At 35.7% G+C, this 15635-nt stretch overlaps 1 protein-coding gene and 1 non-coding gene across 2 annotated transcripts in view; one reads left to right on the forward strand and one right to left on the reverse strand.

Annotated features, from left to right (window-relative positions):
* Positions 1 to 15635, reverse strand: part of LOC150092961 (poly(A) RNA polymerase gld-2 homolog A-like) — a 197358-nt gene that overhangs the window by 181088 nt on the left and 635 nt on the right. The gene's annotated exons all lie outside the window — the stretch shown is intronic.
* On the forward strand, positions 13664 to 13782 carry LOC150092962 (U6atac minor spliceosomal RNA). Its single transcript, XR_016550474.1, has one exon. It is a non-coding gene; the product is annotated as a U6atac minor spliceosomal RNA (small nuclear RNA).

Below are 15635 nucleotides of genomic sequence, written 5' to 3' on the forward strand. Positions count from 1 at the left end.
AAATAGGTGATTGGAAAAACAAAGAGAGACAGAGACTGAAGAATATACGAGACTACATAGAGAAGTCAGAAAAGCAATCAAGCGTAATAAAGGCAAAGTCCTTTATTAATAAATGTGAACAGATAGAGTTCCATATGAGGAGACACAATTATAAAATGATGTTTTATTTAGTTTGTGACCTAAAGCACAAGTTTAAGCCCAACAAATTGAATGTCATCAAAGAGAGGAATGGCACATTACTAACAGAAGAATCGGAAATCAAAAACAGATGGAAAGAATACTGTGAGGAACTGTACAACAGAGTGGATAAAGAAAATTTGGAGGAGCCCTCTCACCAGGAAAATTTCAATTTGGAACCTTCTCCACTTAGGCATGATGTTGAAAGAGCAGTTAAGCCGCTTAACAGCAAGGACCTAGGTGCAGATGGAATCCAGCACAGTTAATTAAGGCCACAGGGAATTTGCCCATACTGGAGGGATAGTGTTTTATAGATGATTAAAACAATATGGGAGATAGGATCATAGTTAGAGACTGGAAGAATTCAGTTTTCATACCACTACATAAGAAGGGAGATATGAAGGATTGCAAGAACTATAGAAATATTAGTTATCTCATGCAAACTACAACATCTGCTCCGCTCCTCATAGTTCTTACCAACTTTGTATATCTCCAGTTAAGCCTGATCCCAAAACAGACCTCTGCAGCACTTCATTAGTAACCTTCCTTTTTGAATCCTAGTCTTCACCAACCTCTGTAACACCTGAACAATAACAACTTCAGACACAGAGATTGGTTAATTTGTAGCCATAGTCTTAACCCCTCCTCGATCTTTATGAAGTAGAACCATTTTTCCACTTCTTTGTAACCTGCCCTGTTGCAAACCTCATGTTAAAAATATGTGCCAAGGGTGCCATTAATTTCCTACAGTACCAATTCTTAAACTGTGGGTCAAAAAAAAAAAAAAAAAAAAAAAAAAAAATATATATATATATATATATATATATATATAAAGATTTTGGGGATCACAGCAAATATTGATAAACATCAGTAAATTAAATTTTTATTATTGGACTACTGAAATTATTATCCACTACAAACTTTCATTCTATATTTGTTTAATTTATTGCAGAAATAAACATCACCAAGCATGATTACACTGATTACATGATTATTTAAAAGGGGTCATTAAAAAAGATTAAGAACCTATGCCCTAGAGCAGTGGTTCTTAACTTTTTCAAAGTCATGGAACACTTTTGATTATAAGAAAAATTTGGGGAACACCAAAAGCATTATGGTCATAAAACTAACAATAAAAATATGCATGGATTTGCCTTTTATAAAAACGGAACTTATTTGAATGAGATATTTGAGCCTCGGCTTTTGAAGATTTCAGCAAGAGCAGGTCTAATATATGATACAGCTACCTTCATCTTTTTTTGTCAATATTAGTAAGTCTTTCAGGTTTTTAGTTTTTATATTGGTTAATGCCAGCCTGGATGGCCAAGTGGTCAGCATATCCGCTCTCCTGCCAAGAGGCTGCGGGTTCGAATCCCACATAGGCATGGATGTTTCAGACTGTCTTCCACCTTCATACATTCATTCACCCAAGTATAGATACACTCTCCCAATATGGACTGGGTCACCATGGGAGTAGTAGGCCCAAACCTCCCTCAACGACAGAGGCCTTCACCCTCCAGTGGGTAGGAAAAAAGGCTGTTCTTCATCGGTTAATATTGAGAAACAGCTCACACAAATATGACATTGAAAACTGTAACAAAATTTTCAGTGACCTTGTGGACAGACCTAGGTATTCAGATTGGACAAAAATCCAAAATTCCTCAAGAGTTATTTCAGAGAATTTCATTTCTAGAGTACGATCTGTTGACACTCATTTGTTACAAGAAGAAGAACTAATTGTTCTTCTTCTTGTAACAAAAATTCACAACTCGGTGCATTAACTGTGCCAAATGGATTTCGTGCCCAGTCATAATTGTATGTATATAAGGAAGGAAAGTAACTTAAATCTTTTCTTTCAACATTGTTAAATGTTTCTGTTATAATGGAAATAATTCCCTCGACATTTTTATTATGGAAGGAAGGAAACATATCTACTGCATTTTTTTTTTATATGCGGTTTTTCCCAAAAAATACTTTTTTCTGAAAAGCTGACAATTTGTCAATGGATGTCAAAATATTTCCCTTGGGTACTTGTATGAATATTAATGCTATTTAGGTATTTAAAAATATCAGCTAAATATGCTATTTTAGCACACCAAATATCATTTTCAAGACATTTTACAAAAGCATCTGAACCATCATTTAGAAAAAAGGTCAATAATTCATTCTTAAGTTCTAAAATTCGAAAACTTTACACCTGGATAGCCATCTTATTTCAGTGTGCAAAAGCAAAGATTCGTACCTGGCTTCCATAGATATGCAAAGTTTTTTTAAAAAGGCGTGCCTTTAAAGGTCTTGACTTGATGTAATTTACAACTTGATCTAGTACAGGTTTTAATATTGCTGGTAATGTTTTTGAAACTATGGATTCTCTGTGCAAAAAACAGTGTGTAGATATAATATTTGAGCTTATTTTCTTTGCGAGGATAACAAATCCTTTAATACAGCCTACAATCGATAGAACCGTCCATACAAATTCCTGACACAGCTCCCATGAAATTTAAAAATTTTCTAAATATGACTTAATAGAGTCAAAATATCTTGTCCTCTTGTATGTTTGGTAAGTTCTCTGCAGCATAGAAATCGATTCACTATTTTATTTCATTTTCATTAATGAAATGAACAAATCCTAGTATATGAGCTTTACTGCTAATGTCAGTAGACTCGTCAATTTGTAAAGCAAAATATTATTTGGAAAGTTTATTGGTAACTGTTTTCTCAATATCATCTGACATATGTTTAATTTAATTTTTATTGTATCATCCAAATGAGGAATTTTCATAATTTCTTTTTTTGCTTCGTCGCTATTTCACAATATACTTGCAAAAAATAAGAGACTCTGGTATAGCATGTGGTTTTAATTTTATAGCAATTAATTCAGCTAGAAGTTGTACCTTATCAGAAATTTTAACAGCCTTTTCAAAATATTTTACTTGTTGTTTAATGCATGTCCATGTCTTGGACAGAAAAGCAAACAAATAAAAGTATCCTAGAAGAACTGAATATCCACACAAGACTGATAAACATAATTGAAAAGAGAATACTGCAATATTTTGGACACATATGTAGAAGGGAAGGCAGCTGCCTGGAAAAAGTAATCATACAGGGTAAACCGAGTGTGAAAAAAAAAAGAGGAAAACCCCACAACAGGTGGATTGACCAAATATCAAGAATCACTGGACTTAAACTAGAACAAGCAATAAGAGAAGCACAGGAGAGAAAGAAATGGCAAAGCATCATCAGGAAGGTCATGAGTCCTCAGACATGAGGAGATCCGAGAGAGAGAGAATGCATGTCCATCAATCTCCTGAAATAATCTTTAGTTTTTGAAGCAAGATTGGTGTGCTTCGTAGTAAAGTGGTGGTTCAACTTAGCAGGAACCATTGCGCTATTGGATAGTTTTTCCCCGCACACAAGACACTTGGGAATGGGACATTCTTCCTCACTGGTCCATGTGAAACCACAACTTAAATATTCGTCCGAATATTGTCTATTAATTTTTCTTATTTTACTACGTATAATGCTGTCTTCTGTATGAGACGTATTTCCAGCAATGCCATTACTACTACTTCCAGTTGAACTTGCCCCATTATTAATATTTGCCTCAGAATCACGTTTTGATTTAAAATAAATTTATTCATTTTGTGCTACTACGACATTACACAACCCAAATACACATTAAAAATGGACTGTGTGCTATTACAATGTTACACAACACACAAACCTAACACACATCAATGTAAAAGAGATGCTCCTCCCTGCCCCCTCCTGCAAACACATGACCTATAAACGATATTCTTGATTTAGAAGTCAACATACATAGCAGTCTTCAGTTGTTAGAATGAGAGTAGTTAATTACACTCAGAACTGTGTCATGTGACATCTTTCACCTGCGGAACAAGTGTTCCAGGGAACACCGGTTAAGAACCACTGCCCTAGAACATTCCTTTCAAATATGCAGTTATATCCTGTGAAATCCTTCTGCCTTATTAACATCAGGGTCACTTCATTTCCCATATAACTTCTGCTTACATCCCATCAGTTTCTCTTGCACCATACCAGCCTCTACACTCTAGCTTCTTTGGATGTTAACCCCACAAGGATGAAATACCCTGATAAACTTCTCTGTGAATACTTCAGCTAGTTCCTTTGCATTGGTTACCAATCTACCATTGTTATCAATTAACATTATCCTGCCATAGTTATTCTCTCTCTTCCATTCATCACATATCCAAAAATTCAAGTATTTTTCTTTACTTGACTGGCTAATTTCTGCTCATAGTGCACTTTTGCTGTTTTTAATAACTCTGTCACCTTAAGGCCTGCTGTCTGTACTCTTCATGCAGATGATTATTACCAACATTAATCTCGCGCTGCCTCCAGAGTGCCTTCTTTCAGTTTTCATGCTTAATCCCTTCATTCATCCATTTTACTCTGACCCTATTTATCCTTTTCACCTTTCAAACATAACTGCTGTTAAATAGCTCTTGATCAATGTTAAAGCTGCATCTGTCTTCTTTACACACAACTCCTCTCTCCATGCTATAGCTCCCCGTTGTTTCCTAAGCCAATCATAATCGCTGCCCTTCACAAAAATTGTCATGTGACTGGCAACAACCCAGGAGATCACTTCACAGTCATTCTCCCCAAATGGGTGAGATTAAAAACCTAATTAAATTTAGAAATTATGGATTTTAAACCGTGTTATAAATAATTATTTTAATTTCCTGATGTTTCGACCTTCATATTAAGGTCATCATCTGGAGTATATACAAATATACAAGGACAAGCTGAGTTACATTTCACACAGTAAGTTAAAGAAACAATGATTTGATCACCGATTATTCTACTGGCATGCCCTCCAGTATCACTAGAGGTGAAATCATTTTCACCGCTTATTAAAATCAAATCCGAACATCGTAATAACTAGAGCCGATAAAGGAAGTGCCACCGTTATTCTAAACCGAACCACATATTTAGAAAAAATGAATCTGCTAGTTTCAGACAATAGTACATACCAACTTGTTAACTACAACCCAACCAATAAAATAAAAAAGAGAAACTACTTAAATCAATTACTACATGGCCCAAAGATACAGTCCAGTCAAAAAATTACTTCTGCATTACGCTCGTTCCCTGAGAATTTACGGTTTACCAAAGATACACACTACTCCGGCCAACAGTTGAAGGTATAGACAGCCTAAATTATCACCTAGCCAAGAAATTAGCGGCAACACAAAGAGTTGGCAGGTCATTCCCCTCCTATATCAGAAACACACAACACTTCATAAACATAATCAAAAACATTACATTAGAAAAAGATGATTTATTAGTCAGTTTTGATGTCTATGCCCTCTTTACTAATGTCCCAATCAATGACACAATCCTTCTTTTACAGAACAAATTCCCTCCAGATATCATGGCACTCTTTGGCATGTATTACGTTCTGGTTATTTTGTATGGCAAAAACGCTTTCTACCTACAAAAAGAAGGCACAGCCATGGGCTCGCTATTATCTCCCCCTATCGCTAACTTTTATATGGAACATTTTGAGCAACATGCTCTAGATCCCTCTCCTTTAAAACCCAAAGTCTGGCTTAAATATGTTGATGATGTTTTCGCAATCTGGCCCCATGGCTGCCAGACACTAGACACTTTCCTTAGCCTAAACAAACAACACAAAAGCACACAGTTCACAATTGAGATTGAAAAACAGAACACACTTCCATTTCTAGATATACTTGTCACACATCTTCCTTCTGGTAGTCTTTCCTTCACTGTTACCAGAAACCGACACACACTGGGCCAATATATACACATAAGCTCCTACCACAACCCACCACAAAAACTAGGTGTCATTAATACTCTAAAAAATGGCTTTTAAGATCTGCTCCAATGAACAAGCGCTGAAAGACAAATTTAAAGTTATCAGCAATACTTTTCTAAAAAATGGTTACAGTCAAAACACTATTAACAAAATTCTCTACAAGACCTCAATAAAAAACAAAGATAAACCAGACTACAATAAAACTATAACCATTCCTTACATTAAAGGGACATCAGATAAAATAAACAGAATACTAATTTTATAAACAGAAATACAACTTCAAAGCCACCTTTAAAATCTCCTGCAAAATTAAAAAAGTTCATTCAACTCATCCAAAGATCCACTCCCTCTGCTGGCCCAACCTGGGGTATACCGTATTTATTGCACCTGTAATCTACCATATATAGGGGAAACAGGACGCACAATTCCTATCAGACAAAAGGAACATAAACGACACATTAACTATAATAACTATGGTGAAGTTGGCCTTTCTGATCATGCCCTGAACACTTTACATAGAACATACTGGAAAAGCACCAGTTGTTTACATCACACCAAAACATGGTATGAACGTAAATTTAAGGAAGCCTGTGAGATTCTTATCAATCACCCGAATCTGAACAATAATGATGGTCTAAAAATCCCAATCATATGGAGGACACATATTCTACCCATGGAACCTTTCTCCTTAAGAGTTAACTATAAACAGGACTATAAATAATCTAGAATCTTAAAACAATAGTCATGTTAAAAATAAGACATTACTGTTGCTGTAAGAAAACTATCTATATGAAAGAATGTTTCTCCCATGTTATCTTAAATAGAATTTAGTTTTGATGTAGGTTCTAAATATTTGATTAATTTTTAATTTCATCTGTATTTTTTATTATTTTTTTTTATCACTAGAGGTCATGCCAGTAGAATAACCAGTGATCAAATCATTGTTTCTTTAGCTTACTGTGTGAAATGTAACTCAGCTTGTCCTTGTATATTTGTATATACTCCAGATGATGACCTTAATATGAAGGTCAAAATGTTGGGAAATTAAAATATAACACGTTTGTAAAGTCCATAATTTCTAAAATTAATGTTTATCACCGTGCAACACTAAAAGAAAGGATAAAAACCTAATTCACTAGCACATCCTTTAATATGATCAGATCTAAGGCTCAACCTTCAATGTGACCTCCATTACATATTGCTTAAGATAGTTGTCCCCTACAAACTGAAGAAATTCATTCTCTTCATTCCAATTAATACTGCCGTAACTGAAATCACCCATAATGATCACCATTTGCCTTTTTTCAACAGGTTTCCGAGTTAGTCGATCTCTGGCAGGAGAAAGTGGGTTTTTTCTCCAGGTAACTTGGGTTTTTCATCCCATAAACTCAAGAAAATCAACTGTAGAACCCACATTATTTCAAACATTAAATTAGAGACCACGAGATGGCGGCACTTGTTGAGCCGTCTCTATTCACTGCGTGCCGCTTAATTAGTGATTGCCTTGGGCTAGATATCTTTGATTGGCTGCCAGTGGTGATTGAACTGCCCATTCAGTCTCCAAAAGTTAGATAGGTCTAAACGGTCTCGCCTACTCCCTATACAGGAATAAAAAGGCATTAGCTGATTTTTTTTTTTTTTTTTGATCACCATTTGCTTAAGTTCCCTGTTCATTTCTTTGTCTCCACCCTCCACATTCATCAGCCTGTAGCAAGACCCAACCAAATATCTCATCTTATCAGTCTCCATCATGCCATACTGTTTCAAAATAACTGTCACTATTTTCTCCTTTTATCGCGACCTTGTGCAGACAATTCCTCTACTATCATCATCAGCCCCCCCCCCCCCATCTCTATACTTAGAAAAACATCATATCCTTCCATTTCTACTCCTGTCATGATATCATTCTCATCTAATCATGTTTCACTTATTTTATTCCAGCTAGTTTCAGCCAAATAAACTCAACACAACAATTTACAAATACTCCTGGCAGTTGTAGATATTTAGTGGAAGTGGGATGTGTCAGACAAAACTTTTGAGGTTTCATGTATTTAATATAATATTGATGTGCATTAATTCTTTTTTCCCACAGAACGGCCTGTCTGCCCAAAGTATGTGAGATTACATTCACAAGGTATCTGGTAAATGCCAGCTAATGATAGAGGTCACAGTTTGTCTTTTGTAGATGGTAACAATTCAGAAATTTTGTTGACAGGAAAATATATGGGAATGCGATGATACCTCTTCAAAATTCTACCTATCAGTTCAGAGATGCCAAAAATATAAGGGATTAGAACCCTGTGGTCTGTTGAAGAATCCTGTGGTTGGAACATAGGCATCAATTATCTGCTGGATTGGAGGGTTGTAACCATTAAATTCCATTAATGTTCTGAAAGTGAGAAGTTCTTGTTGTAAGCTTGAGGGAGAGGATCACACATTATGTGCTCTATTAATTAAAGACTTGATAACACCAATTTTTTGAGAGGTGTGATGAGCAGACTTTTGATGAATATATGAATGTTTTCGATAAACCTACCAGTAAAAGTAGGTTTTTTATAAACACTGGTAGATAAATTACTGGAGACTGTGCGATAAAGAAGGATGTCCAAGAATGGTAAACTACCAGCCTTTTCTTTTTCCACAGTGAATTGGATGCATGGGTGAAGACTATTGATCTGTTTTAGGAAAATGGTAAGTTGATTTTTAGAATGAGGCCAAACAGCAAAAACATCATCAACATAACGAAACCAATGTGAATGTGCGAGAACGAGGTATCTTCCAGATAGTTCAAAAAATAGTTTGCCAAAGGTGGAGATAGAGGTCTACCCATTGCAGTGTTTTCAACTTGTCTATAGATCTTGTTTTTTCCAGCTGAAATATCCTGTTTCCATAACAAATTCAAAAATCTTTGCAATATCAGGAGGGTAATCATATAGTAAATTAACAGATAAAGTGTCAGATAATAGAATGTTAGCAAAGAAAGAAACATTGTCAAAGCCAACTAACAAATCCAACTCTTGTATTTGAATATCCATGATTTTCTCAAGAAAATGGTAGGAATTTTTGATGAATGATCTGGATTGTCCAGTATGGGCAGTTAATAAACATGACAGAAATTTAATTCTATAGGTGGGAGAGTCAATACAGTTCACTAAGGGTCTTACTGGATAACCTTCTTTATGAATTTTTGGGAGGCCACATAAACAAGGAGTTCTTCCAAAATGAGTGTGCAACTTGTCCAAAGTATTTTTAATTCCAACGAACAACTTCATCAAGCAGCTTATTTAATTATTTAATTTGTATTTTTCTAGAGTTATAACTAATTCTTGATAGGTGAAGGTATCCTGTAAAAGGCAGTCTATCTTCCATTTTCATTTTATACAAATTATGGACTCTACAACCGTGTTTTAAATAATAATTTTTAATTTCCTGACGTTTCGATCTTCATATTAAGGTCATCATCTGGAGTATACACATAAATATACAAACAAGCTAGATTACATTTCGAAAAGTACGCTAAAGAGACAATGATTTCATCAACAGTTATTCTACTGGTCTGACCTCTAGTGAAAATAAATAAATGAAATAAAATAACTACATCAAAACTATATTCTATTTAAGACAACATCGGAGAAACATTCTTTCATATAGTTTTATTGCAGTAAAAATGATATCCTAATTTAACATGACAATTGTTATATTAGATTTAAGATCCTGGATTATCTATGGTCCTATTTATAATTAACTCTTAGGGCGAAAGGTTAAGTGTGTGTGTGGGGGGGGGGATATGTGCCTTCCATATTCTTGAGGACTTTTAGACCTTCATTATTGTTAAGATTAAGGTGGTAGATAAGAATCTCACAGGCATCCTTAAATTTACATTCATACCATAATAAAATTAGTTTAATCCTTTATCCAAGTGTGAGCAAACAAAGTTTGTGCCTGAAAATATCTTCAGGACTGAGGTAAGGTAGTACAACAACAGGCAACTCAGAGCAAAGGTGGACCAAGCTAACATCACTCCGATCTCAGTATCTCCTATAATGCAAAACACATCTCCTTGTGGATATGTATAATGTTATGCATTAAGGGAAGGGCCACTACCCAGACCAGTTTCGACCTTTATTGAGGTCTTGTCAGTGGGAGCTAGGTCCAGAAGTGGAGATACCAAGGCAGAAGCAATGGAGAGATCTGGGTTTTTCATCCCACAAGCAGGCAAACTGGCCCCGTGAACACACACGGATCTACAGCCATAAATACTTAACCCCCCCATGAGGGGGCTCAACTCGCCCCAATAGGGATGGGGAGAGAACTCTATATGAATAAATAAATAAATAAATTGGAGGAAATCTTCAAAGCCCTGTTTTTAGTATATTATTGACACCTAGTTTTTGTGTAGGGTGTGTATATATTGACCAGTATGTGTCGATTTCCGGTAAACAGTGAAGGAATGCGTAGTGAAAGAAGAAGTAGTGAAGAAAAAACTGCTCGAACGAAGACGTGTGACAAGTGTATCTAGAAACAGAAGTGAGTTCTGCTTTTCAATCTCAATTGTGAATGGTATGCATTTGTGTTGTTTGTTTAGGTGGCTGAGGAAAGTGTCTAATGTGTGGCGGCCATGGGACCAGATGGTGAAAACATCAACGTATCTAAGCTAGACTTTGGGTTTTAAAGGACAGGAATTTAGAGCACGTTGCTCAAAATATTCCATGTAAAATTTAGCAATGGGGGATGGGGTGGGGGAAGATAATGGTGAGCCCATGTATGTGTCTTCTTTTTGTAGGTAGAAAGTGTTTTGCCACACAAAATAGCCAGAATGTAGTACATGTGCAAAGAGCACTGTGATACCAAGAGGGATTTGTCCTGTAATAGAAAGATTGTGTTCATTTATTTATTTTAATTTTATCTTATTTTCAGGCCAGTAGAATAACCATTGATCAAATCATTGTCTCTTTAGCATACTGTGAAGTAATTCAGCTTGTCTCTGTGTGTGTGTATATATATATATATATGTCGAGTATGAGAAAAGATTGAGAAGATGCAATTTGCAGAGTCTGGTGGACAGGAGGAAGAGGGGAGATATGATAGAGACCTAAAAGCTAGTAAGGGGTTAAAGTCAGTATGCAAAACTCTAAGATCTAGGATCAATGCTGGAAAGGTTCTACAGAAAATAGTGAGAGATCAGGGGAGACCAGAGGTCATTACTGGAAACTGTATAAAGAGGATGTGAGAAGCAGGTTTTTTTCATGCAGAGCTGTGAATGAGTGCAATGCCTTGCCCAAGTGTGGTGTCTGCAGAGAATTTGAGTGTATTTAAAGCACAGTATGATGAGCTGTGTGTATGATAAAAGGACCTCCCAGATGAGCCTTTGACTCCATGGGATCTTGGGTAATAATAATAATCATATACGTGCATACTCCAGATGATGACCTTAATATTAAGGTCGAAATGTCAGGAAATTAAAAATGTTTATTTACGACATGATTGTAGAGTCCATAATTTGTCTAAAATGAATGCTGATCACCGTGTAACACTATAGGAAAGCAGTCTATCTTCCTCTCATAGTCAGTCTTATCCATTATGACTACCTTTTCCTTTATCTGCTTTTGAAATAGGTATATTGTTGCTCTTTTGTCTTAATGAAAACAGCACATGGGTTTCAGCACTAGATAAATTACATGGAGGTAATTTGCTTTTAAAAAGCAAAGCAGCAACTTCAAAGAATAGTTTATTAGCATCTTCGCTGGAAGGTCCCAACTTTCCCAACAAGCTTACAAGAACTTCTCACTATCAAAACATTAATGGAATTTAATGGTTACAACCTTCATCAAATCCAGCAAATTGACTCCTATGTTCCAACACCTCAGGATTCTAATCCTTTATATTTCTGGCATCTCTGAACCAATTGGTAAAATTTTGAAGAAGTATCATCGCATTCCCATATATTTTCCTGTCAACAAAATTTCTCACCTGTTGCCACCTACAAAAGACAAACCATGACCTTTATCATTAGCTGGCATTTACCAGATACCTTGTGAATCTAACATATTTTGGGGAGGGCAGGTTGTTTTGTAGAAAAAGGAATTAATGAACATCAATATTATTGCAGGTGTAGACTTCTGTGGCTAATTGGTTCAAAAGACATATTTCGGTAATTATACCACATTTTTTTATAATTCAGTTATACAATATACTGAAATAATAGTTCTCGACAAGTTTCATAAATCATAGGATTTACATCTTCAGGGGTAAATAGTATAACTTAAAGTTTAAACAAGAGAAATTAATAAATACAAATCATAACCATCTGGCTATTCATAAACTCAAATAACAGAATGCAGATATAAAACGTTATTGACGGTGAACAATACTGGACGATGTCACGTGTTCTTGTTCTCGTTCATACAGTCCGAGCTCAGTTTGAGGTAGATTTTTTATTAGAGCTGACCACACTTGGAGAATTAAACCTTGATTTTTATTGCATTGGGTTTGGTTTTTCAGCATATTAGCAGCTTCTTTAAATTTTCTTATATAGCAATTGTTTTCTATGTATGACATCGTCGTTTTTTGCCAGAGTACATCGTGTCCAGTGGAAGTGGTATGGAAAGCAAGACCCGTTGTTTGTTCTCTTTTGTATTGTATGTCTTTTTGGTGTTCAGCCATGCGTATCTCTCCAGATCTTCCTGTCTGTCCTACGTAGCAAATCCCACAAGAGCAATGGATTTTGTAGATTCCTGGTTTTTTAAGAGGATGACGAGGTGGTTTTGGTGGATGTAGGAATCTTGAGATTTTTTCCATAGGAAGGAAGGCTACTTTTACGTTGTGTTTGTTCATTAATTTGGCTAGCTTATCTGTAACATTTTTGATATAAGGAAGCGAGATTGCATTTTTGTAATCCTGTTTTATTGTGTTGTTAGTTGGAGGCATTTTAAGGATTTTCTTGATGGTTTTTGTTTCATACCCATTCTGTTGGAGGATTTGTGTTAAGTATTTTAGTTCTTCATTACATCTTTCTTGTGTGCTGGAGATATTGCATGCTCTGTCTCGAAGAGTTTTAATTAAGCTTATTTTTTGTGAAGGATGGTGGTGTGAAGCTGCATTTAGAAATCTTCCTGTGTTGGTCAGCTTCCTATATACTGAGAAGAAGAGTTTATTTTCTTCATTAACTTCTAATAGAATACTAGAAAAGGAAGTTTTCTATTTTCTTCTTGTTCTAAAGTGAATTTTATGGTGTTGTGCAAATATTATATCGAATACATGAAACCCCAAAAGTCTGGTCTGGCACAACATAGTATTGACACTAAACACAGTGGGATCAAGATCATCTTCTCCATAGAAGCAAGTTTAAATATGAACTCCTTTTCAGAGAAAGTTGCGAAGCTCTTTTACATTGGCCAAATCTGAATCAGAACAATCGTCTCTCTCCCAAATGTTTGAGAGATTCTTATTTTATGTAACCATCAAAAATAGTTTTTAATAATATTATTTATTAATATTAATTTCTAGCATGCAGCAACAGTTTTTAATTGGTAAGCCATCAACTGCAGTATGTACCTTGTATTCCCGTTTCTTTGATTTGCTTGTTTTTACACACTGATGACATACTGTTGTTTTCAGTACGAAATATCTATACTTTCATTTCATTAAGTTGGTAATTTATTGTTTATTTATAAGGATGTTTATTTATCCCCTTGATAAGAACGGATCAGCCTCTGGGCATAATACATATAAGGTTAAGGCACTGCCGCTTACTTCGTGGCACTTAACCAATTTTTTCAGGACTTTAATTTTGCCGGCCTGGTTGGCTAGCATATCCGCTCTTCAGCCAAAAGGCCACAGGCTCTAATCCCGCTGTGGACATGGATGTTTGTGATTGTCTGTGAAAATACTAGTGGTGGTGGTGATCAGCGGTAGATGGCGTTGGTGTAGATGATAAAGGTACAAGTATGAAGTTGTGGCTATTGGAGTGGTGGAGATAGAAACTTGTAGAGTAGATGCCCTCCCCTCAATGAGTCTTTGGACTCTCTGGAGGTATTACATAATAATATATATATTTTTTATCAGAACACTTCCCTGGGAGGCTCATTTCAAGGTTAACAGAATTCCTGTACCCTTCATGTTTTCATAATCTCACACTGATGCCTTTATTTGGGGTATGTTGAAGGAATAGGTATTCCACCATGACCCAACCTTCAAACCTTGATGGACTAAGGGATAAAATTACACAATATGTCCCAACCCTTGTTCTCCAAGATGACAGAGAATCTTCACATGTACTATGAAACCTGTCTTGAAAGACAATGTGCCCATTTTGAGCACATATTCTACCGACTTTAATGCTTTATTTGACCAAGATTCCACCGATATATGTTTACACATGATATGTGTAAACATATATTTCTTTGTTAATAAACCTCCATAACATCAATACTGTTTTTTTTTTTTTTTTTGGTGCCATACTGTACTATCTCACAGCAGACAACCTCAAATGCAATGCTTTCCCTGATTGTCTGCCCAACTTTTACTCTTGTTGGCTACAGTTCATCTATCATCAGCAATACGCCTTCTCTCCATCCTGTTGCTCAATCCAAAACTGAAAATGCTATATCCTTCACATTCTATTCCAATAACCAGTGTTAGCCATGTCTTACTAATGTCAATAACTTTTGGCTAAAAAAAGCTAACCAATGACAATCTTCTCTCTCTTCTAAATGCATCTAGCATTATTATACATGAAATATGCTAGCCTCCTGGATCCACTACTACTCTTAAACTTTGTAGTAACTATTTCATTTGATGTGAACTCTGTAATATAGGATACATTATCCCACCTCTGCTACCATCCTCCTGGCAACTCTAGTTTCCTAGCTATAGCACACTCAACTTGCCAAAAGAACAACAACAATCTCTCCAAATAGCTACATCCTTCCATGTAAAAATGCAGTTAATATCTTGCATACAGCTCATATCCATCTTTCAATGCACTATAAACACCTACATATTTCAGATCTCTCTTTTGAAGCATTCTCTCTATTATGTCTATTATTTGTTATTGTTCTTCTCTTCTATTCTGCACTATTGTATTTGGACAATATGCTATCTTACCTCTAGCTCTTTTTTTTTTTTTTTTTTTTTTTTTGCTGCACAATTCCTAACATTGATCTCTGATCTCTTGCCATCCAATTCATGCTACCTCTCATGACATTTGCACCAACCATCACTATCCTCTCATACACACATTCAACTCAATTTTACCTCCAAGCAAGTGCTCTAACATTCTATCCTGTGCACCACAAATCACTGATTCTTCATACATTACACCCTCATAAAATTGTTTGTTCCTGGCACTGGAATCTCTCTTGGACACTGATATCTTCCTCCTTTTCTCTTCATCTCTCTTTCTCCTACACCTTCTCACTTCCTTTACTCTTTCATTTTCTTGACTCTTATCTCATCCACTCTCTCAATCTGTTGGCTATAATTTCCACTCTTGTTCTTGCATCAGCTAATATTGCCTCAAGTCTTCTGACCTCTCCATTCAGTCTTCAACTCATGCCTCCTCTTCCATCTTTTTATTGCCTGCCTATATTTTCCTCTCTAAAGAATGAAGTATAGATGGTGTAGCACCAGA

This window comes from Typopeltis vanoorti, chromosome 24 (genome assembly GCF_054136105.1).
Source record: "Typopeltis vanoorti isolate ZY-2024b chromosome 24, IOZ_Tvanoo_1.0, whole genome shotgun sequence".
NCBI lineage: Eukaryota > Metazoa > Arthropoda > Arachnida > Uropygi > Thelyphonidae > Typopeltis > Typopeltis vanoorti.